The 25,796-nt window shown below is 42.1% G+C and overlaps 1 long non-coding RNA gene across 1 annotated transcript in view; it reads left to right on the top strand.

Moving 5' to 3' along the window:
- Positions 1-5,483: 5,483 nt before the first annotated feature.
- Positions 5,484-25,796, top strand: part of LOC109281410 (uncharacterized) — a 158,502-nt gene continuing 138,189 nt past the window's right edge. Inside the window, exon 1 of the long non-coding RNA XR_009459491.1 lies at positions 5,484-5,625. This is a non-coding gene — a long non-coding RNA (uncharacterized LOC109281410). The remainder of the gene's footprint in view (positions 5,626-25,796) is intronic.

Raw genomic sequence — 25,796 nt, 5'->3', positions numbered from 1 at the left:
AAAAGAGGATGAAGATTTGATTTTTTTCTATGGCTGTAGGGGCCAAAACTAGGAACAGTAAGGAAGTGGAATAGACTGCCCAGGGAAGTTGTGGGATCTCCTTCATTAGAAGTTTTCACGAGAAGGCTGGATAAGCATTTGACAGGACAGTTTAGCAATTGTATTCCTATATTCATGGAGAGGGTTGGACCAGTGACCCTTGAGGTTCCTTCAGTGCTATGGGCATTTATATACGTGCTCCAGGAATTGCTAGGGGGAGGGCACTTCATATAGAGCAGCTCTCGGAGAGCTGCTGTAATTAAAGTGCCCTGAGTGTCTTGTGTATCAGCATCCCCATGCTTAAAAATGGCGGCAGAAGCACTTTGTCTAAAGCTGTTCAAATGAAATTTAGATAGTGTCCCTGCCACCATTTTTAAGCACGGGGACACTGATGCACAAGACACTGGAGACTGCTGGAGCATGGTAATTACCATGCTTCAGCAGACTTGATTAATCGAGTCTGCTTTGATACACTGTAATTACAATGCATCAGAGCAGCCTTGCTGCTTGTCTATGATTCCATAAACTTTGGTGGTTATTCAGGAGCTGTCTGAAGGCATGTGCCAATATCTTCTGCCAGCTGCTGCAGTTCTTTCGCAGCTAGTGGCTTCCCAGGGTGCACTTCACACTTTGCTGGCACAGTGTGCACTTTTTGCTCTGTTGCACTGGTGCTACATGAAGCCTTAAGTTGTATTTTGATTTGAAGAACCCTGCTGGCAATACCCACCGTATACTGCCAGAGTGATGAACTGGATAAATGTAGATAAGGCCTGAGTTAACCCTTAGGTTTTTCTATATATGCACCTCACTTACAGTCAAAGAAAAGGAAGTTTCCACAGAAGTCATAATATTACATTTTTCACAGCCTCAGATAACAAATCATTTTGGGCATTGACAGATGTGCAGCTCCCCACTTTCTGTGAAGCACTATGAGTTAGAGCAACCCCTCGGCCCAACAGATGTTTGCTGTTGGGCTGCTGGGGTGGGATCAATCTCTACTTTGGAGCTGATCCAGCAGAGAAGCTGCCTGCCTGCAGCCTCTTCCCTAGCCCCACTTCCCCTCCCAGCTCCAGTGCTGTCTGCTGGAAGGGCGGGGGAAGGAGCTGTGGATTGGAGTTTGCCCAGCCTGAGCTGAAGGGGGAGGACACTGGGGGGAAGCGGGGGGGGGGGGGGGTGGTAGTGGGAGATACTCCAATCAACCCACCCTTACTCCAGTGTAGGCTGGGCAAACTACAGCCTGCAGCTCCTTCCCCCTCCCTTCTCCTCCTTTCTTTCCTGCAGACAGCACCAGGGGCAGGGCTGGGCAGCATCAGCCCAACCCTGATCATGCACAGGGATTGACGGAAGTTCCTTACAGTGCTCCACTTTGGAGCACTGTCATCTGGTTCCTCATTAGATGAGGATTAGTTTGTTGTGCGATTGGCCACTTTTAAAGCACTCTGCAGCTATGCACGTGTGTCACTGAGGAAGGAAAATGCTTCCATGAAATCAAATAGGGTGCTCATCTCCCACTTAAGACCATTTGGATCCAGAAACAAGATATTTCTTATGTGTGCTCAGAGCAGTATAGAATACATCAGCTATTGTGTGTACCTCCTGGACCTACTATGAGCTTTGCTGCCTACAGAAACAGAATTAAATTATCGAATATAGGGTGCTGGTAATGGTGATGAGGGGAGGAAGGGTTGTAACATGCTTTTACCTCCAGAAATAAAAGCAATTACTGTACATTTTGAAAATAATTTTGCCATTTGTCCTCCTGTTTGCTCTTTTGAGCTTCATCTAGTAGAACAAGGGAGTTTCTAAAGCTGCAAAGAAAATTACAGCTGGGTCATGCCCAGAGTAGAATAAACAGATGTTGGCAGTGCCCAGCCAAGGCATAATTTGTTCCGTTATTTTAAAAAACATGTTGGCTCTTGTTCCTCCTTCATCTCTCATCAGGGGTCTTTGTATATCTCTTAGAGAAAAATGTTTCCATTGTTGCTGTAGCAGCTGAAGACTACACAGTGGGAAAGATCCCACGAAGGATTCATCACTTTAATAAATCTTTAGCACATTTATACTGTAAAGCCTTCTGTACTTCTTGGGATTCATAGATTCATAGATGTTAGGGTCGGAAGGGACCTCAATAGATCATCAAGTCCGACCCCCTGCATAGGCAGGAAAGAGTGCTGGGTCTAAATGACCCCAGCTAGATACTCGTCTAACCTCCTCTTGAAGACCCCCAGGGTAGGGGAGAGCACCACCTCCCTTGGGAGCCCGTTCCAGACCTTGGCCACTCGAACTGTGAAGAAGTTCTTCCTAATGTCCAGTCTAAATCTGCTCTCTGCTAGCTTGTGGCCATTGTTTCTTGTAACCCCCGGGTGCGCCTTGGTGAATAAATCCTCACCAATTCCCTTCTGTGCCCCCGTGATGAACTTATAGGCAGCCACAAGGTCGCCTCTCAACCTTCTCTTGCGGAGGCTGAAAAGGTCCAGTTTCTCTAGTCTCCCCTGAGGATGCTTTTAATGATGAACCTGAAGCTGAACAAAACATGTTTTTCACATTCACACCCATATAATCAGTATTGGCTCACAGGATGAATTCTGCAGAAGTGAAATTCAGTCATGTACACTTAATTTGTATCACTTTCTTTTCATTGATGCAGGGGTGGAATTTGGTTTACTGAATTCTTTCCCATTCTGCCTCCATCTTCAGAATCCTGAGCAATTTCATAACTTCATGTCCCAGTTCAGTGCCTCAATCTGTAAAAGTACTAAAAATACATACTGCACTGATGGGGGGAGAGGGGGTAAGAGGTCAGGGGTGAAGCTTAGTTTACCAAAGTACAGCTAAACATGATTTTCCATTGATAAATACACTGAAAATCCAGGTATTTCTTAGCTGATGAAGTTTCCAGACTATTTGCCTCCAAAATGTTTCTCTCCTTTAATGAACATGATCTGATAACTCTCCGCCATTTAATCAAAATATTTTAAGCTCTTACCTCGGCTTGCAGGTGAGCCTGTTTCCTTTATATTTTGCCAGCAACCCAACCTGAATTATTTCTCAGAGAGAGAGAGGGAGAAGCATTTTTGCTATTAAGACATCAGGTTGATGAATATAAGTTCAGGAGATCAGAATTAGATAGGAATGTTTCTTTTATGGTAGAGCATACTAGTAATTAAACTTAAATACCAAAGGAGAATAGCAGTTGGTAAAATATTAGCTTATTCATCTTTTGTAATATCACTGACATTTGGAGGAAAATACAACATTGCTTCAGATGCACTTCCCATGGCAAAATTGAAGTTGATTTCCTTGGCTAGGTTCATTCCAACTTGCAGTAATGACTTAGTGGGAAAGCTACAGGATAATCAAATGGCAGAATAAAAAAATAGAAGTGCCTTCATATGACAGAGAAAAATAAGTTGTACAAAAGGACATGCTGAGAGGGCAGCAGGCAAGCAGCCTGAGCAATTATCTTCAACATCACTGTAGGATCAAATCTGCGTGGAAGAGCTGCTGGGCAATACTTTTTCTGTGAATGACATTTTTTTTTAGCTTTTCCATACGGTATACCTCCTGGGTTCATTATGACTACTGCCTTTGAAACTATTCTAAAGCTTCACTGCATATAAAAACTATTTAGATACAAAATACACCCAGGAACACCTTTTTTTTTTACCACCAAACAAAACAAAGTATGATAGATTTGAAAAAATATGTGCATTCTTTGACCTCTTGTTTGCTCTACTGAGTATGTTAGCAAAATCAGAAAAATCAGGTTTTATACAGCTAGGCTTCTTGTGATCCACTTATTCATAAGCACATTTGTCATGTTTGCAAATAAAACCCATCATTATTCATGGAGAAGCAATCAGAGGCAGAATTGTTTAGAATAGCATTGTCTGGATACTTCCACAAAGCACTGGGTTATAGTATGCTGTTGACAGCCCTCTTCTTCCAGACTGCCATGACAGGGAGCATTATGTCAGCCTGCAGATTCCCAGGAGCTATTCTTTCTATTAAACAATGGCAACTGAAAATGACAACATGTACTGGCCTGCAGGAATGCAATCTTGTTATTCTGCAATAACTCAGAAAATACCTTTCTACCTCGTAATGACAATTGTTTAATCTCTTAGGGCTTAAAATATGGAGAGCAGAAAATGAATAACCAGAGAATAGAATGAAGATATTCATGACACACATTTAGCTGCTTAAAATGCATTCTTTCTAACCTTTGTTTAAGTAGAGGTGGTTTCCTCTCTTTGTCATGTGTCCCCTTTGGTTTACCATCTTGGATCAACCTTAAGTTTTATATTGATAGTAGGTATATGTCTACCAGTTGATGGACCAGAAAAGATTTGATTAATAGAACTCCCATTCAGTGGTTTCCTTCATTATGTGCAAACATTCTCCTCAAGATTATAGCTGAAAATAGAATGAGAATACTTGTGGTCCTGGTAGGCATTAAGAGAGCTTTATTTAGCTGAATCATTAAGTGGTGTGTTCAGCTTGCTTCCAAAGACTGTCACTTTTCATATAGCAAGTTTGGAATAAGGTTTTCCTACATAGCTAAAAGCTGGATCATCTTTGACTTAAATGGTTGATGATCTGTGCTACCACAGCATTCTTGATTCACAATTTTTTCTAGAGCTCCAAGCCTAATTCTCAGATTGCTGACAAACTTTTTTTTCAGCAATAAATTGTATATAGAAATCTCCCCAGAACCATCCAAAAAAATTGGTCATGTAATAGAAAACTGGCATTAAAAGCTCGCCACCACGCATTCAAAGTGACAGTGCTGCTTTTAAGACCCCTTAATTGTTGACTGAGTAAGTATAAAATAAAATCTCAATGTGTTTATTTCGCTTTCTAGATACATAAGATAGAAGAGCTCACACATGATGAAAAGACAACTATTAGTGATCATCTATAAAGTTAACTAGTAAATGAGGCAAAAAGACTAAACCAAAGCAGGTTTCACATCATAATGCTACCTCTCTGAAGCTCAGTTCTTCCAAAAATCTCATTCCTTTCAAAAAAGGTCCTGCAGAAAATCTTGTTTTTGATTGTGTGATTAAAAGGGACCCCCCCTAACATTTCCCTTTTAAGGGAGTGCTCCCTCAAGTTTCCAAGCACCTGTTGGGGCTTCAGCTGTTATAGCCCACAGAATAGATGCATTGCCAAATGAAAGTTGCACAGGTATCTTAATTTTGCTATTTCCTAATTATTTAGTACTTGATTTTGAAACCTGCTTAATATTCTTTAAATATAACATTTAGTGTACATGGTAAATATGTCCAAATTTAGTGTAACAAGGAGCTAGGGGAAGGTAGAAAACCTGGGGCTAGGAAAAGCAGCAAGTAGTTAGGCAGATGACCTGAGCCAAGGATTAAATAAACCAAGTGGTTAACAAGGCAATTAGCTGCATCTGGTTCCTGGGTGCAGGAGATCTGGTCACATGGATGGAAGAAGGCTGGCCTTGGGCATAAACCTAGTCTTTGATTATGCAAGGGGCAATCTGCCTCTGCAAGTGGTGGGGAGATGAGTTTCCAGGACAGAAGGGCTGCTGAAGGCAGGCAACCCAGGGGAGCTGGGGTGAGATGGCTCTAAAGGAGGGTATGGCCTGGGGACAACATGAGTCTTGAGTGAACAAGACTTTTCTTTGTTTTAGAGCAGCTTGCTTGCATTTCTGTTCCACTTTGAATTTGAGAGCAGAGGGCTGTTGTGGCTTCAGGGGAGGAAGTAGCTATGGGTTGGGGGGGTATCTGGGTAGATGAGATGCTTTGGTTAAATCTATATCTTTTATTAGAACAACTAAATAGTTGGAAAACATTTTCTTAGCAAGCTTTTGGGGTTTAAAAACCCTCATCAGGCTGAAGAAGCATCTGCACGTGGTGTGTGCGCTCTTCCTGGATGGAATGAATAGTAAAGAAGCCAGAGGCTGGTATGCATGTAAGAAAGCCAGTCAGTAAAGATGTAAATTAAGGAGTTAGTAATTGAGAGACAGGCTGGGGGAGGGGGAAGACAAGGGGGATGAATGTAGCAGGTAAATAATGGAGAGGTACCTGGGGAGTCAGATGTCAGCAGGTTATATTGTGTTATAAATCCAATGTCTATATATAGTCAATGGCTTTTATATCCAGGATGTTGACCAAGTGAAGTTCATAGGCTCATCTGTGAAAAGTGTTGTGCGAGTTCCCTTTGAGGATTAAAACTGAGAGAATGGTGAGAGAGTGCGTTTTTGTGTTCTTTGTAAGACAGGTGCCCCCACCAGTAATTGGATATTCTTATCTTTAATAGATTTCTGGTGTGTATTAATTCTGGTGCACAGTTATTGTTTGGTCTCTCCTACATATCTTTCATTGGGACGCTTGATGTGTTGGACATGAGAGAGAGCATTTCTGGACATGCAGCTGTAAGATCCAGAAATGCTGGTGGTTCTGTTGTAGGGTTTAGTAGTGTCTGGGTGGCATTCCCCACTATATGCACCAGAAGATAGCCCTAAGCCAGAGGAGCTGAGGCTGGTGCGGTGAAATGGGAGCCCTAGGAGGGGCTGCTGCCAAGTTGAGACTTATGCTTGGGAGCTGAGGTCTTAGACAGTGGGCTGAGGCCTTGGCCAGAGAAAAAGGAGAAAAATGATGTGATAGCTGTAGCCACGGCAGGTGCTTGGAAGTTTGAGGGAGCACTTAAAGGGGAAGTGCTTAATGGTAGAGCACAGGCCCCAGGTGGATCTAGCTGGGAACAAATTGGTGAAGCTACTCTGACCCTAGGGACCACCTCTCCAACAAACCAAGTTAACATCAAAGTTGTGGCAAGCAAGAAACTGGAGGTGAGGTGGGAGTTTCAAACAAGGTGGGTTTGGACCACAGGGGGAGCACCAGGTGCCAGGGTGGCAGACCCCCAAAGGTGCAACAGTTACCAATGATTCTTACAGCCAGATGTTTTCAAAGTAGGTAACAAAACATTGAAAAATGGCATTTCTAATAGACAGTTCTTAAATAGCACTAAGCAACTTTGCCCTTCTGTCAATATTTATTCTTTGGGTTAGTCCTTGAGTACGCAGCATAACTAAAAGTTGCCTAATACACTGACTATGAAAAATCTTATAATTGGCCAGCTCAGCACCAGAATAGTGCTACTTTATGCTGTTGTACTAGAGCCCAGAGTTTGACACTCAGTCACACTCTGCCCCATTTATAAAATGGTAACTTAAAGTTCCAGAAGAAGATAGTTCTCCTTGGCCAGAAGAATGTAGTGAGAAACCCTGGAGGATGGTGGGGTGCAGATGTTTATATGCAATTATAAATACTGCCAAAATTGGGTTGCTTGAGATGGAAAGTGTTTCTCATACTCACTCTTTCCTACTACTTGTACAGTCAACTAGTAACATAGAATAGAAAAAAAGATTTCTTACTGAAGTAGTGGGGGGAAAAAACAGAGAAAACTATTTAAAAAACAGGGATTCTATATTGTATTTTTGGTGAACTTATGCATGTTTGAGGCCCAGGTCTTTTGTATTTAGGAAAAAAGAAAATTGGGAGAAAATGCTAATAATTTTGATTTACTTATAAGCATCAAGATGACAATACAAAATCACTTACAGTGTAAACAAGATAGTCAAAGAGTGTAACTCCTCATAGCAGCAGGTGCCTTGTGTCTTTTTAAAGAATACTTTTGTGACTTGGCGAATAATAAAACTAACAAATATGAATAGTAATAGAAAGACAGCTGCAAGATAACTCTACATCCCAAAACTGCTTATCTGAGCTCTGGGGTTTAAAATACCAAGTACAGAAACCATCCCATTTTTTTTTTTTTGTGTGTGTGTGGGTGTGTGTGTGCATAACGTTACCCAAAAGCATGATATTACTAGTAACTCATAAGCAATGACTGATTCTGCAAAGAAGGAATTAGACTAGAGCAGTAGGCATATTCTCATAATCCATCCAAGTATTAAACAAGTACAGGCTTGTTGGTTTTTGAAAAAAACACATGAAATCAGTATTTTAAACTGGGAGTGGGCATCTTTTAAAAACAAAATCCAGCCACTCTCCTTACTTATAGAATCATAGAAAAGTAGGACTGGAAGGGGCCTCAGAAAGTCATCTAGTCCAACTCCTTGCTGAGGCAGGATCACTTCTTTTTTTTCCATCTTCCTGTAACTCTAATACATTATTTATTAAAGAATGTATGCATCTGCTGTATATTTATTTTACTGTAAACACCTATGAACTTTTGTGTACAGGTTTCCCTTGCTTTATGCTGTACATATGTTCCTGGAAAACAGCACATAACTCAAATTTGCATAAATAGAACCCACTTTACAATGTAACAAATAGGTATATGTTCCAAGACCTCAACTGTACTGAGGTCCTTTGGCTGTGCCTGCATCTCTCTGGGTGGGGGGGAGCTGTGCAAGAAGTCCCCCATGGCTGCCCCACCCAGCTCCAGCCTCTCTGCACTTAGAAAAAAAATCCCTGCTGCAGTAGGGGCTGTGGGGACTCTGGACACTCATGGCAGAACCTCTCTGATTGCCCCATCCCTGATGGTTGTCTTGTCTGGTTTTAGCAGTCTGAGAATTAAAGAAAAAAAAAAAAAGTGGGGGGTGAATATTATTATAAGGGGGATGGCAACTACAGAAACACGTGTCGCAGGCAATGAGAAAGGAACTCAGATCCACACAGGAGACTATATTTTGGTGCATGTCACTCCCTCTATGCACCACATAAAGCAGCTGACTGTGGGTTTCCACCATGCCAATTGCATGAGTGAATTTACCTTGATATAATGAATTTTTGGTATAAAAAGGGTCATCACACAAGAGCAAATTCCCACGTACAGAACCCACATAAAGTGAGAGAAGCCTGTGTGTATGTATATTTAAAAGTTGAGGAAGGCTGACATGGAAGGAAGCAGCTCTACTGGGCCGTATTCATCCAGAATTAAAGAAATGGAGCACTCAAAAAATATAAGCTTGCATGTTTGTTACTCTCTATTTAACTTTTTCTGACAAAGGAAAAATCAACAGTATAAGACCCAATTTAGAGTGTCTCTTACACACGCAATCCACTAAATCAGTGGGTCTCAATCTTTTTTTTTTTTTTTGTACCAGGGCCTATTTGTAAACATCAGTAGGCAGTCCCAGCCCACTGCCCCTCACCCCCAGGCCCATGTGTGGGCATTGGGGGGCCCCAAGCAGCTCCTCACAAGCTGGAACTCTGCCAGCCTATAAGGGAAAAGTTATGGCATTTTTCTTGTTTAAAGGAGAATCCATTTTAAAAGTTTGTTTGCGACCCTTTCGTATATTCTTGTGACCCATGTTTGGGTCACAAGCCACAGGCTGATAAAAGGTGTGCTATATGAGAAACTGTTGGAGAATTAGTCTGACATATTTAACTTCTGTTATTAGTTCAGTGATAGTTGCATTTATGTTTTCTGAGAGCATATTGTGACTTGAATCTGCATATGTTGAATTTGTTTTCTAGTTTCATGTATTTTTGTGTGATGTCTAAGGTGAAGGAAGTGAGGTGTCACTTATTCCCCAAGACACAAACCGACTATTGTATTTGAAACTTAAGGAATGTATCTTTGTAGCTTTTAGAGTAACCATTTTTAGTTTTTCTTTTCTTCCTTAAAGGCTCTTTGTTATGGCATCTTTTCTTTTTTTTTCTAGACTAATAGGCATGTTTATCTTTGAGTCCATTTTGCCTCCAAATGGCTAGAGGTTATTCAAAAGAGACTCAGACCTCCTTCTTTCACTGCCGAGGGAAAGAAGCCAGGGATAGCGGTGAGGCCCAGAATTTAGAATCCACTGGGCCACTGACCTTTGGTCTCAAGAAAGAATGAGAGAGAAATTGTTCCCAATTACTACTCTGGATTGACACCTTGTTAGCTGCATTTATCCTTTATAAGAGAAAAAAGTTTTCACTTGAAAGTAATATTAGTGTAATGCTTTCCTTTTAATTAGTGAAAAAGTGGTTTTTTGACTTTGTTGAATATTTCTTATTCTAGCCTCAATACATCTGTCATTACTTCCTAATGGTTTGAACAACAAAATGACATTGAAATCTTCCCCAGCAATGTGGACAACATTTCAATAACATTTGTTCATAAGCCCCAATGAAGTTACCTGGGTCTTTGACTAGCTCCTGATGGAGACAAAGGTATAACCCAGACCTCACCTTTGTTGACAGCAATATAGAAGTTATGTGCAAAAAATATATGCTGGAACCCATTCCCCCCCACACAGACCAGTTACTATCAGTGTCACAACAGCCATTGCTCCAAATATGGTACCAACATGTAGACACTTCAATTTTCAGAAAATCCTCTCCAGTCTTCTTTCTTAAGACCTTGACAAAAACAATGACACACATCAAACCATAACCACATCGCATAACTATAATCTCTTTGTGAAGGCACTGTGCAAAATCCCCAAAAGATGTATACATTGACAATGCAGATGCCTGCAGCTGAATATAAAAAGATACCAGCAAATGTTTCAAAGATGTCCTTTCTCAGAAGACACTAAGGGTGCTGAAAAATATGGAAAAACCAAACCAAACTGTGCTTTACTGGAAGCAGCAACTTGTTTCTTTGACCCAGCTCTGTAGTGTCTATAGAGATTGGGTGCTTCAGGGGGGCTTCTTATCTAATAGCTAATTCAATCAGCTATTAGATAAAAACAACAAAAAGGCCCCACTAAAGTGCCCAGTTCATACAGGCATTGGGAAAGGTGGGTGCAACTAACACGATACCTCTTCTGGGCTTGTGCTGTGCCTGACACAGGAGTGCACTGGATTTAAAATAAAGCATGGGGGTGTTTTTTTGTGTCCCCCCCCCCCAATGTCTGCAAGCAGTTTATTGTAGTATGGCCACCCATAACTAACAAGCTCCAAGAACAAACGCAACAGAAATGGAAAGAATTGATCAAAGGAATAGATATGATCCACACTAGCAGGAAAGCATGGTTAACCATTTGCAAGCCAAATAAGGACCCCAAAAAATACAGAAATATCATCAACATCACAAGTAACCGAGTAGCTCACCAGCTTCTACTTAATGGTAAAGCTTTGAAGAAACAGCTTAATATATGGATTAGATGGCAAACTGATCTGGAGGAAAATCAGTTTAGCATGCTATACACAATGGATGAACTTGATGCTGGAATAAATCACTTTGGCAAAGGATGGCAAAGCAGCTGGACTCAATGACATTTGCATGGAGAAGATCAAGCACTTTAGTGGTGCAGCCAAGTTATGGGTATTACCCTTTTTTAACAATAGCTTATCTTGTTGGCACTTGGAATACCTAAACTATGATGACAAGCCCATATATATTAGCTCCCTTAAAGACAGAGAAAGATGCCTTTGCCCAGAGAACTTTAGGTCAGTGTCAGCTCTGTGCCATCTTTATAAGCTCTATGAGCACCCTATTCACAATCACTTTTCATCTCATATTCAACTACATCTACCAGAAAAAGCCAGATTTAGACCAGGCAAGGTCTGCACTGGCCAAATACTCAACATAACCCACCATACAGAAGATGGATTTGAGATAGGGAAGATAACAGGGGCTGTGTTTGTGTAGGCCTATTGGTGGCAGATGACAGTCATCCACGGAAAGCTGCTTGGTTAAGTCTATGGTATAGTGCATGACTACCACCGAGTGAAGCTCATCTGATCTCTTTTGGAGAATAGACAATTTACGTAGAACTGTGCAAGAAATAGGGCCACTGAGCTTCCAATACAGCCTCCCACAGGATAATGTGCTAGCAGTGATCTTTTTAACATATATAATAGTGATCCACCGATACAGAGTAATACGAGGAGCTTTATATATGCTGATGATCTATGAATCACATTACAAGAGAAGGACTTCACCATTGTCAAGAACAGGCTAGCATGTGCACCAAGCACCCTCTCAAATTACTACAGTAAGAACATGCCTAGTGCAAGAGTCAGCATGGGTCTTCTGTGGGGCTTCTTCCTCCCCTTTACTCCACCTCTTTACATTCAGGGTGCTAGTTGATGCTGGGTAAGCGTATCCAGTTGCTGTGTGTGGCTGCCTTGCCAGTAGGTGGAAAGTGAAGTTGCCAAGCTGTCTGCAGTTGGTGTGGTTCTAGCCTTCATTACTAGATCCATTCATCAGTTTTGAGGTCCATTGGGCATGGCTTGCATAAGGGGGCAAATAAATCAATAATAACTGAAATGGCTGGGCCACAGGCTCTTCTCTGGCCCTGTGAGTGTTCTGGCTGCCTTCAGGCAGGGCCAGTCTCAGAGGTTGTCCTGTGCTGCATCAGCCCATATGGGCCTGCCAGTCTCTGGGGTGTCACAAACTGTGGCTTAGCTCCTAGTGGTATCTGATCACTTTGCATCATCAGTTCAGAGGGTTTCGGAGTTCTAGGTCTTGGGTTCCTGATCTCCCGCCTCCAGGTTAAAATGCGGTGAGTCCCCTCACCCGTCTGTGCATTCCCCCAGCCCTGCAGTTGCTGTATCCTTATGTGGGAGTTTTCAGATTGGCCTGGGCTGGTCAGGTTTCTTGTTCACCCCAACATGGCTGCCAGCTGCTGGCAGGTGGTAGGAGCCCCTAAGGGACCCTCCACAGCTGTTGCTTCTGCCCCTCAGGCGGTGCTCTGTGCATTGGTTGCTGGCTCCGTCTTGGGGCTGCCACCCAAACCCACGTGGGACTGAGCTTCTGGTCCCTACCCTGATCCAGGTGTGGAGCCCAGGAAATGTCTGCCACATGCTGGCTGCCTGTCTGGCAGCACATCAGTGCCTGCTCTGGGAGTGCAGGCTCGTTGTTATTCTGTGCTCCCAGTCAGGGATGTGCTGTCTGTGGTGTGTGCTGGCTGCCTGTATCCCAGTGAAATATGCAGCTCAGTGTGGTGCCTGCTACACAGCCGTCATGAAAAAACACTGAAGCATAGCCTGTACTTAGTGGTATTACACCACCTGGTAACAGAAGAAAGGTAGCGAGCCAAAAAGAAGGATCAAGGCAGATGGAAGACCCCAGGCATCCACTTCATGATTCATAGAAGTAACTAAATGACTTAAAGCATGAAATAATTTTGAGACCAGTGTTGCACTATTGGACACAACAGCTGACAGGGCACAACAAGTTATGGAAGGAAAGATTATGCACAATCAGGTGCTCTGAAATGGACCTTGAAACTCAGGAGGACCTTCAAAGAGGGACTGATCTAGACTGGCCAACATGGCGATGCCTGAATCATCTGCAGATACAAACTGGAAAATCAAAAACAAACACGATCAAATGGGGCTACTCTAATGGCACAAATATAGGTGAGTGTGTTGAAGTGCAGACTATGGAGCACTTACTTGTTTGCAGAATCCCTGATGAGACTTGCATGAAGGCGGACCTGGCTGCAGCAACAGAAAGAGCCACTGCTTGTGCATGATTTGGAAAAGACATGTAGTTTAGGACAAGCACATGAGAAGAAAAAGTTTTATCCCTTCCAAATGAGTCATACATATTACATAGCAGCATTGATCCAGCAGGGGCCAAGTTTCAAAAGCATGTATTTCATCTTTAGTCTTTGACAGTTTTATGCAACAGTGAATCCATTTGAAAGTATGCATAGTATGCATAGTTGCAGCAGACGAAAGAATGTGCCATGCATTGATTATTCTGAACTGAGTATGATTACTCTATATTAAGGAATTGCAACACTGAAGTCACATGTTTTTTGATTAGGTGCATAGACAGTGTTAGTCCCCGACTCCATGCGGCACCCAATGACTAGGGAGACGACAGTCCAATTACCCGTGGATCCTGTTACTCATTAACCAGAGCAGAGCAGGGAGCAAACATGAGCACACATTGCTCGCAACAGCTTTATTCAGAATGGAGATGGCTTCGGACTAGCTCCCACACTGATGGAATATGGGGAGCCTTCCCAAACAATAGATTCTTTCTACATTTATACACTTTGGTTTATACTCATTAACATTCACTCCACCTCCGTCCCACCTTCTGTTCCACCCATTTCTCCTCCCATCTCAAGCTCTGCCTCTGTTTACTGTTTGCTTCATTAGCTTGGAACCGCCTATGCATTTCATTCATTAACATGCCTTTTTGCTATGAGCGCATGTCTAAGGCCATGAACCCTCTTCTTTTGGTCAACGGGTAGACTCTGGAGGTTTCTTTACCAATCACCATCTACCCTTTTGCATATGCTCATCTTGGTTACATGTTATCTTCTACATTCCAATCAGTTTTTGTGTCCCAAGTTGTGCCATCTCCACCCTTTTTTTGGGCCCTTGTATCTTATCTTGGTCCTCGCCGTAGCTGGTTCACAGCACACATTTAATTGCTACTTTTTTCCAGAAAAAATGGTTAACACAATAATAATGGTTACCTAATAGAGACAAATCTTATATATATAAAATGTATTTTACAACAATCCTATTTTATGGTTAAAACTACTTGCCTAAGCATCTGTAAGGTTATTTTAATACACCATTTTGCCTTGTGACCAGCAGCCTTGCTGGGACACAGATTAAAGCCTTATTTCAGCTGCAAATTCACTGTTCCCCAACAGTCTGACTGATTGTCACCCTGACGGACATCAGTTATTTATGCTATTGAGTTGGGCATGACTATGAGAATGATGGCTATATGTTTAATTCTCTCCACTGTATGCTTATGGCTTCAGGTCAAGAAATGTAGTGATAAGTGATTTATTGGATGTAAATTTACTGTGCTTGAAGATCAAAGGGAAGCTATCATGTATAAACCTTGAAAATTACCAATAAGAGTGTCTCTTTCATAGTCTGCACACGATGGCATTTGAGGTACCATTAAGATTTTTTTTTCTAGACAAAAGTATCTTTAATCATTTCACATCTGAGAGATCAAAACTATGATGAGCACATGAGTTGTTATTGTCAAGAAAGGAGGATAGTGGGGTATATTGGTGTTACAGTGCAAACAGTTAAGTCAAGCATGGGGGATATGCAGATGACTATGTAGACTGCTGCATGATAAGTATATTTTAGCACATCATTTTCAATACTGTCAATGTGTAAGCCTGTCTGTTACCACTTTGCCATTACTGAGGCATCCTTTAGCTTGTTTGCTTTTATGCTGAAGGCTGCCATTGCTGCTCACATCAGAACTCTATTGCTCCCTATTTATGACTGAGAGCTTAAAACAGTTACCTGGTAAGCTGAATTTGCTTCATTTCACTATTTATTGTACATGAAATGTTTTGTTGGGCAGGAATGCTTCCGCTGCTCACACTCCAATTCACGGTATATGAGCTATGTTAGCATTTGTGCATTGTCCAACTTATCAAAACCATATTAGTTTTCTGCATGTAGGATACTACCTCTTTGTCAATGTTGGTACGATCATTCAAAACACTTCCTACATAAGTGAATTTATGAATGGAAGTTGAGTTCCAACAAAATATTGAAGGGGGTGTTATACTCTCATCAGTGACTGACACAACTTAATGATTCCATGAAGCTAATGTCCAAAGCTGGTTGCAGAGGCACCCAATAGTCTAACAGTAGCTGGAGACTTTCTCTAGAATGGACCATTTGCATACAGTTATTAGTGTACTGGAATTCCTGTAGAGTCCATTTGGCCACCTTAATTGCAAATTTCAGTCTAGAAAGGTTAAACAAACCTTCTGCTCTGTGGAAGTGAATCTCAGTACTCGCATTAAGGTCACAGATTATCTTATTTAGTACCGCTGCTTAGAACAGCACAAACTGGATTGGCCCTAAAACACGTCCTTGTTTGACAATATGTCACAGGTAAAAGGTCTGGTAGGATGCCTTGCAACTCTGAGTAGGAAAAGCCTATTGATTTAATTTTCCCAGTGTGCTTGAACACAAAAACTAAAATGTGGTGGTGGGTGGGCATGTGTCCCTATCATTGCCACCTCAAAAGTCACACAGGGCAATACAGGTCACTAGAGGACTGAGCCTGACTTTGTTAATCAGAAAGCTTGGGGTAAATAGTGGCAGACAAGGTTTGTTGGGTAGATGTGATATCTTTTGCTAGACAAGTTAAATAGTTAGAAAAATTGTTCTTTGTAAGCTTTTGGGCACAAAATGCAGGTCTGTGAAAATGCAAATGCATGGTAGTGAGGATCTGAGGGAATGGGAAACAATAGGTGTGAGACAGAAGGAGGGGAGAGGGAATGTTGAACTGGTGGTAGCAGTTGTGCTGGTTGTGCTTAGCATTCTGGTAAGCAGTTCTTGTTTGGTTTTTCCAACATATTTTCCATCAGGGCATTTAGTGTACTGCATAAAATACATCACATTTCTGGAGGTGCAGGTGTAAGATCCAGATTTGGTGCTGTTTCTGCTGCAGGGTGTAGTTATTGTGGGAATGGTGGAGATGTGTTGACAGGTTTTATATTTTTTGTCCTGGTATGGTCTGGATTCATTTGGTGTGCTGTGGGCCATAGGAAGTTTGCTTCTGGTGATGAGGTTGGCAAGGTTTAGTGCTTGTTGAAAGGCTAGGATGGGTAGTTATGGAAAGATCTCTTAAAGAATTGGGTTGTCTTCTAGTATAGGTTGTAATGGTTTGAGGATTTTCTGTATAGGTTCGAGGGAAGGATGGTATGTCATAATTAATGGTGTGCTATTCACGGGGATTTTCTTTTTGTACTGCAGCAGTTCTTCATGTAGTATCTGGGTGGGTCTTTCAAAAGTACATCCACCTCTGTGGAGGAGTGTCCTTGTTGGGTGAAAGACCTTTTGAGATGTATGAGGTAATGATCATGGGTATTTTCCTTAGTGCAGATTTGGTGGTATTGGATGATTTGGCTGTATATTACAGCTTTCTTTTTGTGTTTAGGGTGACTGCTCATTCTGTGTATGTATGCTGCTCCATGGGTTTCTTGTATGTGGTGGTTTGTATTTTACCATTCTGGATATTGACCATAATGTCTAAAAAGGAAATGTTTGTGCTAGAGCATTCAAGAGAGAGTCTGGTGGGATGGGTCATAATTATTGAATTTGTGATGGAAATCAATCAGAGACTGCAGGTTTTTGGTCTAAATTATGAAGATGTCATCTATATATCTTACATATAGCATGCGTTTGATGGTGCAGTTCTTGAGGAATTCTTCTTCCAGGTGGGCCATGAAAAGGTTGGCATATTGTGGGGCCATTTTGGTGCCTATAGCTGTGCCTATGTTCTGGAGGAAGTGTTAGTTATTGAAACTGAAGTTCTTGTGTGTGAAGATGAAGTGTATATGTTTGGTAATATCTTTAGGTCTGTACTCTGAGTTGTAATCTCTCCCTGGTAGATATGTAAGGCAGACTTGGATACCATCCTGGTGTGAGATGGTGGTAAATAAACTGGTAATATCCATGGTGGCTCGGAGGGTGTTGCTGGGAAGGTGGTCTCTGTTTTTCAGTTTTTGTAGAAAGTCTGTTGCATCTCAGACAAAACTTCATCTTTGGGTGACCAGAGGTTTTAGGATGGATTTGATGAAACCTGATATTTTCTCAGTGAGGGCTCTATGGTTGGATATTGTACGTTTGTCTGGGTTATCTTGTTTGTGGATTTTAGGGCTTATGTTAAAAGTCCCTGGATTGGGTAGTGGGGGTGGGGTGGAGATCATGCTTTGTAGGTTTTCTTGTAGTTCAAATGGAAATGATGTAATGGTGATTTTGATTTTTGAAATGATGGGAGCCCAAGAAGGTACCCACCTTACCTTCGGGCACAAAGCGAGATGATCCCCATGCGGGGTAAAAGAAGGAAAGGGGCCAGGAGGCTTCCCTGGCTGACCGCAGAAATCCAGGGCAGCCTAAGGGCCAAAAGGGGAGCACATAAAAGTGGAAACAGGGAGAGATCACCAAAGACGAATATACCTCCTCTGCTCGTGCTTGTAGGGAGGCAGTTAGGCGGGCCAAAGCTACCATGGAGCTGAGGATGGCATCCCAAGTAAAGGACAACAAGAAATTGTTTTTTAGATATATAGGGAGTAAAAGGAAGGCCCAGGGAGGAATAGGACCCCTGCTAAATGGGCAGAAACAATTGGTGACGGACAGGTGGGACAAGGCTGAACTCCTCAACGAGTTCTTTGCCTCAGTGTTCCTAAGTGAGGGGCACGACAAGTCTCTCACTGGGATTGTAGAGAGGCAGCAGCATGGTGCCAGACTTCCATGCATAGACCCTGAGATGGTGCAGAGTCACTTGGAAGAACTGGATGCCTTTAAGTCAGCAGGCCCAGATGAGCTCCATCCGAGGGTGCTGAAGGCACTGGCTGACATCATTGCAGAGCCACTGGCAGGAATATTTGAATGCTCGTGGTGCACGGGCCAAGTCCCGGAGGACTGGAAAAGGGCCAATGTGGTCCCCATTTTCAAGAAGGGGAGGAAGGAGGACCCGGGCAACTATAGGCCAGTCAGTCTCACCTCCATCCTTGGCAAAGTCTTTGAAAAAATTATCAAGGCTCACATATGCGAGAGCCCGGCAGGACAAATTATGCTGAGGGGAAACCAGCATGGGTTCATGGCAGGCAGATCGTGCCTCACCAATCTAGTCTCTTTTTATGACCAGGTTACGAAACGCCTGGACGCAGGAGGAGGGGTGGATGTCGTATACTTAGACTTCAGGAAGGCTTTCAATACAGTATCCCACCCCATACTGGTGAACAAGTTAAGAGGCTGTGACTTGGATGACTACACAGTCCGGTAGGTGGCGAATTGGCTGTAGGGTCGCACCCAGAGAGTCGTGGTGGATGGGTCGGCTTCGACCTGGAAGGGTGTGGGCAGTGGGGTCCCGCAGGGTTCGGTCCTTGGACCGATACTCTTTAATGTCTTCATCAGTGACTTGGACGAGGGAGTGAAATGTACTCTGTCCAAGTTTGCAGATGACACAAAGCTATGGGGAGAAGTGGACACGCCGGAGGGCAGGGAACAGCTGCAAGCAGACCTGGACAGGTTGGACAAGTGGGCAGAAAACAACAGAATGCAGTTCAACAAGGAGAAATGCAAAGTGCTGCACCTAGGGAGGAAGAACGTCCAGCACACCTACAGCCTAAGGAATGACCTGCTGGGTAGCACGGAAGTGGAAAGGGATCTTGGAGTCCTAGTGGACTCTAAGATGAACATGAGTCAGCAGTGTGACGAAGCCATTAGAAAAGCCAATGGCACTTTATCATGCATCAGCATATGCATGACGAATAGGTCCAAGGAGGTGATACTTCCCCTCTATCGGGCGCTGGTCAGACCGCAGTTGGAGTAGTGCATGCAATTCTGGGCGCCGCAATTCAAGAGGGATGCGGATAACCTGGAGAGGGTCCAGAGAAGGGCCACTCATATGGTTAAGGGCCTGCAGACCAAGCCCTACGAGGAGAGACTAGAAAAACTGGACCTTTTCAGCCTCCGCGAGAGAAGGTTGAGAGGCGACCTTGTGGCTGCCTATAAGTTCATCACGGGGGCGCAGAAGGGAATTGGTGAGGATTTATTCACCAAGGTGCCCCTGGGGGTTACAAGAAATAATGGCCACAAGCTAGCAGAGAGCAGATTTAGACTAGACATTAGGAAGAACTTCTTTACAGTTCGAGTGGCCAAGGTCTGGAACGGGCTCCCAAGGGAGGTGGTGCTCTCCCCTACCCTGGGGGTCTTCAAGAGGAGGTTAGATAAACATCTAGCTGGGGTCATCTAAACCCAGCACTCTTTCCTGCCTATGCAGGGGGTCGGACTCGATAATCTATTGAGGTCCCTTCTGACCCTAACATCTATGAATCTATGAACTAATTACACCCTGATTTTTAATGTCTTGAGGCCTTCATCTGGCAAACACTTACACATAGCTTTAACATTACATCCCCGAGTTACATAAAATTACTTACAGATATAATATTAAAAACTTGTGTGAGTATTTACACAGATGGAACTAAATGCAGAAGACTTTTCCCCTTCACTCCCCTGCTTTGAACAGAAGATGGGGTGTAGGTACTCCTTATAATTTCTCTGAATCAGAGACGCTTAAGTTTCTGTGAAAAAGATCTCATTTCATCCCCTTCTTTGGTTACATTATGGAAGACACTTTGAGACTGGATCTGCATTTCTATTCAGAATAAGACACCATTTGGAATAAGAAAAATGGGAGAAATTAAGTGGTGTGCCATTAAACTGAAAATTTTAAGGGGTTTTTTTGGAAATAAAAAGACACCTAAATTAATAAAACCTGGGAAAAATATCAAAATGATTTAGGAAAAGTCAGTGTTGTGAGGACTTTGTTTTATGATATTTATAGAGAGAATAGAATATTGTTTGTGACAACTTTTAGGAAAGCTTTAAAAAAAATGAAAATATAATTTCCAGTTTGACCAGGATGAATGTGGGTTTAATTTTTTTTAAATGTCCGCTTGAATCCAGAACACCTTTAAAATTTATCCATCCACAGATTTCTGTAGGGTTATTGCCCATTATTATAAAACTATGCCATAGTTCAAATACAATGAAGCTAGTTAAGAACTAGATTAACAGAGGAGCTAAAGTTTTGTGCACTTAAATGGGAACCACAAGCTTATCTATAGGAAGAATTTGATTTTGATGGTTTCCAAATGCATCATATAGTGGAGTTCTTAACATTACATCTATGTCTCTAACATATTATTTATGAAGGAGGATGAGAATTTCAAAATGGACAAAGGAGAGAAAAGATGCATGTAAACCCAAGGATAAGATGAACCATACATTGCTGAATACTTAAAATTTCTGTACTCGAGAATGTGAGAGAAGCTGAAAGTAGGAGAGCTGTGGGTTGCTATTTTAAGAGATCTATGGCTTCAAACTTTTAGAGAAAATAAGAGGGAAGGAAAGCCCTGAAGAAATATTCTTTGTTGTTTTCTCCTCATTGATACCACTATCATACTATACTGCTAACTGTGCTAGCATAAGTTGGACCACTTAACCAAGTAATAGCATTCTTGACAATTTCCTTGTTACTAATTCATCTTGAGTGCTCAGTTCTAAGATAATAATAGGCCAAGTTCATTTTCTTTAGGAAGGACTGCTTCTTGTGTTGATTAATCTCTATGATTGTGTGAGGGGAATCTTTTTATTTCAGACCTTTATAAAATTGGTTGAAAATAATATAATACAAACCAAATATATATCAGAAAGCACAAACATTTGGGAAATGAGTTTTACTTTATGGCAAATTGTTGAACACTGTTGCAATGTTTTTAAATACTAGTTTTTAAATACTTAAATCATGGCAGTTAGAATGAGACATAGCCCCTTCTGGGGCTTGGCAAGCTGGAACCTTTATTTGAGACAAATGTCTTGTTGTCCAGCATTCATTACATATTGTCAAGGAAGGCTAGGGTAATTCAATCTAGTGGCTAGAGTCAGGAAAGTAGGGTGGAGTGGGGGTTCAGAAGCTAGTCAGAGGCCATGAACTGAAGGTTAACTTGAAGAGAATAAGTTCAAGGTTAAAGCAAGCAGCAGATCCAATATACTGGGCTGAGGTTAAGTGCCTGAGATCTATAGTTAGGACACCAAACCAAGGGGTCAGTAACTAAAGGCCCAAAACCAGAAGATATACAAGGTCAGGAGTCAGATATAGGATGTCAGTGGTTGGAAATAGGAACCTAGAAGCAAGGACCAGGAACTAGGGAACTAATTCTTGTCCTTGATTTCTCCCTTCCATTGTGTGTGTGATGGAGATGGAGACTTTTTAAAATTTCTAAACCTTTATTATACTAATACTAAAAACAAATGGTGAAAATGCAATGTTGTGTGAGCCTCCCATGGCCCAAGCTTTAACTGCTGGGTAGCAACCAAAAAACCAAAAATAAAACACCATGTTAGTGGAGACTGAAATCCACTCCCCTTTATGCCCCTTGTGGAGTTACACATGTAGGATTGTTGTCTGTCTTCCACCTTGCAGAACGCCCCTTTGATGGCTCAGCATGGACACAAAATGATTCACGTTTTGTTACAAGGTGAAGTGTCCAGGTTCAAATGTAACAGGCAACGGGACTGGGAAACAGAAGAGTTCAAGGGTGCCATTGGAGCCAGAACCTGTGAACTGGTTTTTGCCACTTTTCAGAGTTGCCATCTTGGTCTGGCTCAGTAGGAGTTTGGCTGGGAGAGAGCGAGAGAGAGAACTTTTAGTATAAGTAGTAATTAGTACATCTTTTGGTACCACCTTTTTTAAATAGCCTTCCCTCATGATTTTCTCATCTTCAGGTGTCTTAAGTTATCACAGTAAGAATCCCAGCCCATTCTGGAACAACTGCAAGAGTAGGTTTTGAGAACTAGGGCAGCTACTTGTAGAAATCTGTGTTGGATTTAGAAGTGTAGGTTCTTTCCCCCCAGAATTAATGATGTTCCTTTAAAATCTCATCTAAAAATGGACTGGCCGACGTCAACATCTTAAGGGATAGCCAGCACGGGTTTGTTGTGGGTAGGTCTTGCTTGACCAATGTCATTTCCTTCTATGACCAGGTGACCTATCACCTGGACAAGGGAGAAGAGATTGATGTAATATATCTTGACTTCAAAAAAGCCTTCGATCTGGTGTCCCATGATCACCTCTTGGAGAAACTGGCCAATTGTCGCCTTGGGTCCTCCACGATCCACTGGCTGGAAAATTGGCTCCGGGGTCGGACCCAGAGGGTAGTAATTGATGGAAGTCACTCATCGTGGTGTCCTGTGACCAGTGGGGTCCCCCAAGGCTCTGTCCTTGGACCCATACTGTTCAACATCTTCATTAATGATGTGGACACTGGAGTCAGAAGCGGACTGGCCAAGTTCACCGATGACACCAAACTTTGGGGCAAAGCATCCACACCAGAAGACAGGCGGGTGATCCAGGCTGACCTGGAAAGGCTCAGCAAGTGGGCGGACGAGAATCTGATGCTGTTCAATGCCGATAAATGCAAGGTTCTCCACCTTGGGGAAAAAAACCCCGCAGCATCCTTATAGGCTCGGCAGTGCTATGTTGGCTAGCACTATGCAAGAAAGAGACTTGGGGGTCATCACTTACCACAGGATGAACATGAGCCTGGAATGCGATGCTGTGGCTAGTAAAGCGACCAAAATGGTGGCTTGCATCCATAGATGCTTCTCAAGCAAATCCCGGGACGTCATTCTCCCCCTGTACTCGGCCTTAGTGAGGCTGCAGCTGGAGTACTGTGTCCAGTTTTGGGCTCCACAATTCAAAAAGGATGTGGAGAAGCTTGAGAGAGTCCAGAGAAGAGCCACGCGCATGATCAGGGGTCAGGGAAGCAGACCCTACGATGACAGGCTGAGAGCCCTGGGCTCTTTAGCCTGGAAAAGCACAGGCTCAGGGGTGATCTGATGGCCACCTACAAGTTTATCAGGGGTGACCACCAGTATCTGGGGGAACGTTTGTTCACCAGAGCGCCCCAAGGGATGACGAGGTCGAATGGTCACAAACTACTTCAAGATCGTTTCAGGCTGGACATAAGGAAGAATTTCTTTACTGTCCGAGCCCCCAAGGTCTGGAACAGCTTGCCACCAGAGGTGGTTCAAGCGCCTTCATTGAACACCTTCAAGAGCAAACTGGATGCTTATCTTGCTGGGATCCTATGACCCCAGCTGACTTCCTGCCCTTTGGGCAGGGGGCTGGACTCGATGATCTTCCGAGGTCCCTTCCAGCCCTAATGTCTATGAAATCTATGAAAAAAACCCACCTACAAAAATGATAGAAACTCTGTTTACCTGCCTTGGAAAGATAAAAGGCTGAGTTTTATTGCTCTAGGCATTCTAAATGCTAAAATTCTTTCCAAGCACTTGTATAATAATAATAATATCTTGTACTTAAAATATTTCCATTTGTTGTTTCTGCTAAAACTCCCTTGTTTGTATTTCATTACTCACCCCGGTCAATGACTGGGGAAATGAAAACATAAGGTAAAGGGAATGAGAACTTCCAAGAGCTTTAGTTTCTCCATGATAACTATGGGGAATGAAGGCTAACTTACAGGATTTTAATTCTTTTGCACTCATATCTAAGTTACCTTAACAATTAATTGAATTTACTCCAACATCTACTATTTAGTATTTTGGATCTGCCTCTTGCTGGTTTCACTTGCACGATTAGAATTACAATTCACCTAAAAGAGAGCAAGAAAATGATGCAGCCAACATTAAATGACAGAAAATACATGTTTGTTTTATTTCCAGTATCTCACTCTCCCCCTGCCTCTTCCAAATTCTTAAATATTGCTTCCTAAATATATGGCTGTCACTTATCTCAATTTGAGTACTCTTTCCATTTTTTTTTCAGTTTTGCTGCCTTCTCATGCACTTTGAGATGATCACATGAAAAGTTACTACCAGGAAATCGTTCTGAAGCTCAATACAGCCCTAACAAATTGCTTCTTTTAATGCTTTCTACCCTTAATTTTATTCTTCTGGTGATAGGTCTTGGCAAGTGATGGCCAAACAAGTGCTAAGAAATGTAATTTAGATACTGCACAAAAGTACAGGAAATCTGAACTTTTTGAATATATGAACTGGAACTGAGCATAAAAACAGGGGCACTATCTTATTACAACTTATTACAACTATAAATTATATGGAAACATTGATAATCACTTTGAGAGCAAATTTAATCTGCAGATCACAGATCCCTTTAAGATACAATTATTTTATGAATGGGGTATCTTATGGCATTCATATATCACTAGCTACTGTGTATATCAGGGAACTATGTCCTATGTTGATTTGCCTGGACTCCTCATCAGCTATGGTGAAATTAGAAAAATCTATCCTTAGTTAAAAAACAAACTTGTTGTTATTTTCCTTTTATTTTCTATTTAAAAAAATATGTTAATCTTGAAGCAATCTGTCTAATAGTTAATACATTCTTAAAATAAAAAAATTACTCTAAAACTGGAGTTCAAAAACATATAACTATTATAAAATTCACAAATGTTTTCCATTAAATATTTTTCCAGAGATGGAAGATAACTGTCAAAAGTGACTTCTCTCAATGTTTTCATACATTTTAACATTGCCAAATTAAACTTTATCTTTTATTCCCCAAATGCCAGAACTAAAGTTAGATATTAGGAAAAGCGTTGTCATTTTGAGGATGAGTAAGCCTGGGATCAGGTTGCCAAGAGACACTGCAAAATCTGCATCCCTGGAATTTTTCAAGAGCAGGTTAAGCAGACACTGGTAAATCCAGACCCTATTTCACATTGTGTTTTAAACAATGAACTGGGTTAGTGTTTGGCATACATGAGTTCTAGAGCATAGCTTCATGACCTCCAGATTGCACTGGAGTGAGTGGTGCATCCCAGCATGTTACCCATGCTACATCCCAAAACACAAGCAATGTAGCCACTTTATCAAGACTGCTAGGTCAGCAATGTTGTAAAGTGTTGGCATGCCCCAAATTTCTGCTGTTATGTCTTCCATTTCTTAAGCAAATAATGAAATTACAACCAACTACAAGCTAATGTTGCCAAATAATAGACCTAAATGGGAGCAATTTAGAGTGGATGTTAATATTGATAACCTACGTCCATAGTAGCTAAAAAGATTCTTCTGTTACCATGTGGGGCATGGTCAATAAACTGCTACTGATCTTCAATGGTTTCTGGATCACATAGGCAGGACTTTTTACTCAAAATAATTTCTGCTGAGGTAGTTTGCCCAGCTGCTGAGGTAGATCTGTAATAGATTTCTTCTGGTGTGTTACTCATTGACTGCAGGGGGCTCATGTTAATTCTGTCAGTAGCATGTTGGACATTCTCAAGACACAGGGAACCAATGCCTTCCTCT

This window comes from Alligator mississippiensis, chromosome 2 (genome assembly GCF_030867095.1).
Source record: "Alligator mississippiensis isolate rAllMis1 chromosome 2, rAllMis1, whole genome shotgun sequence".
Lineage (NCBI taxonomy): Eukaryota > Metazoa > Chordata > Crocodylia > Alligatoridae > Alligator > Alligator mississippiensis.
This window is presented reverse-complemented; position numbering and strand designations above follow the sequence as displayed.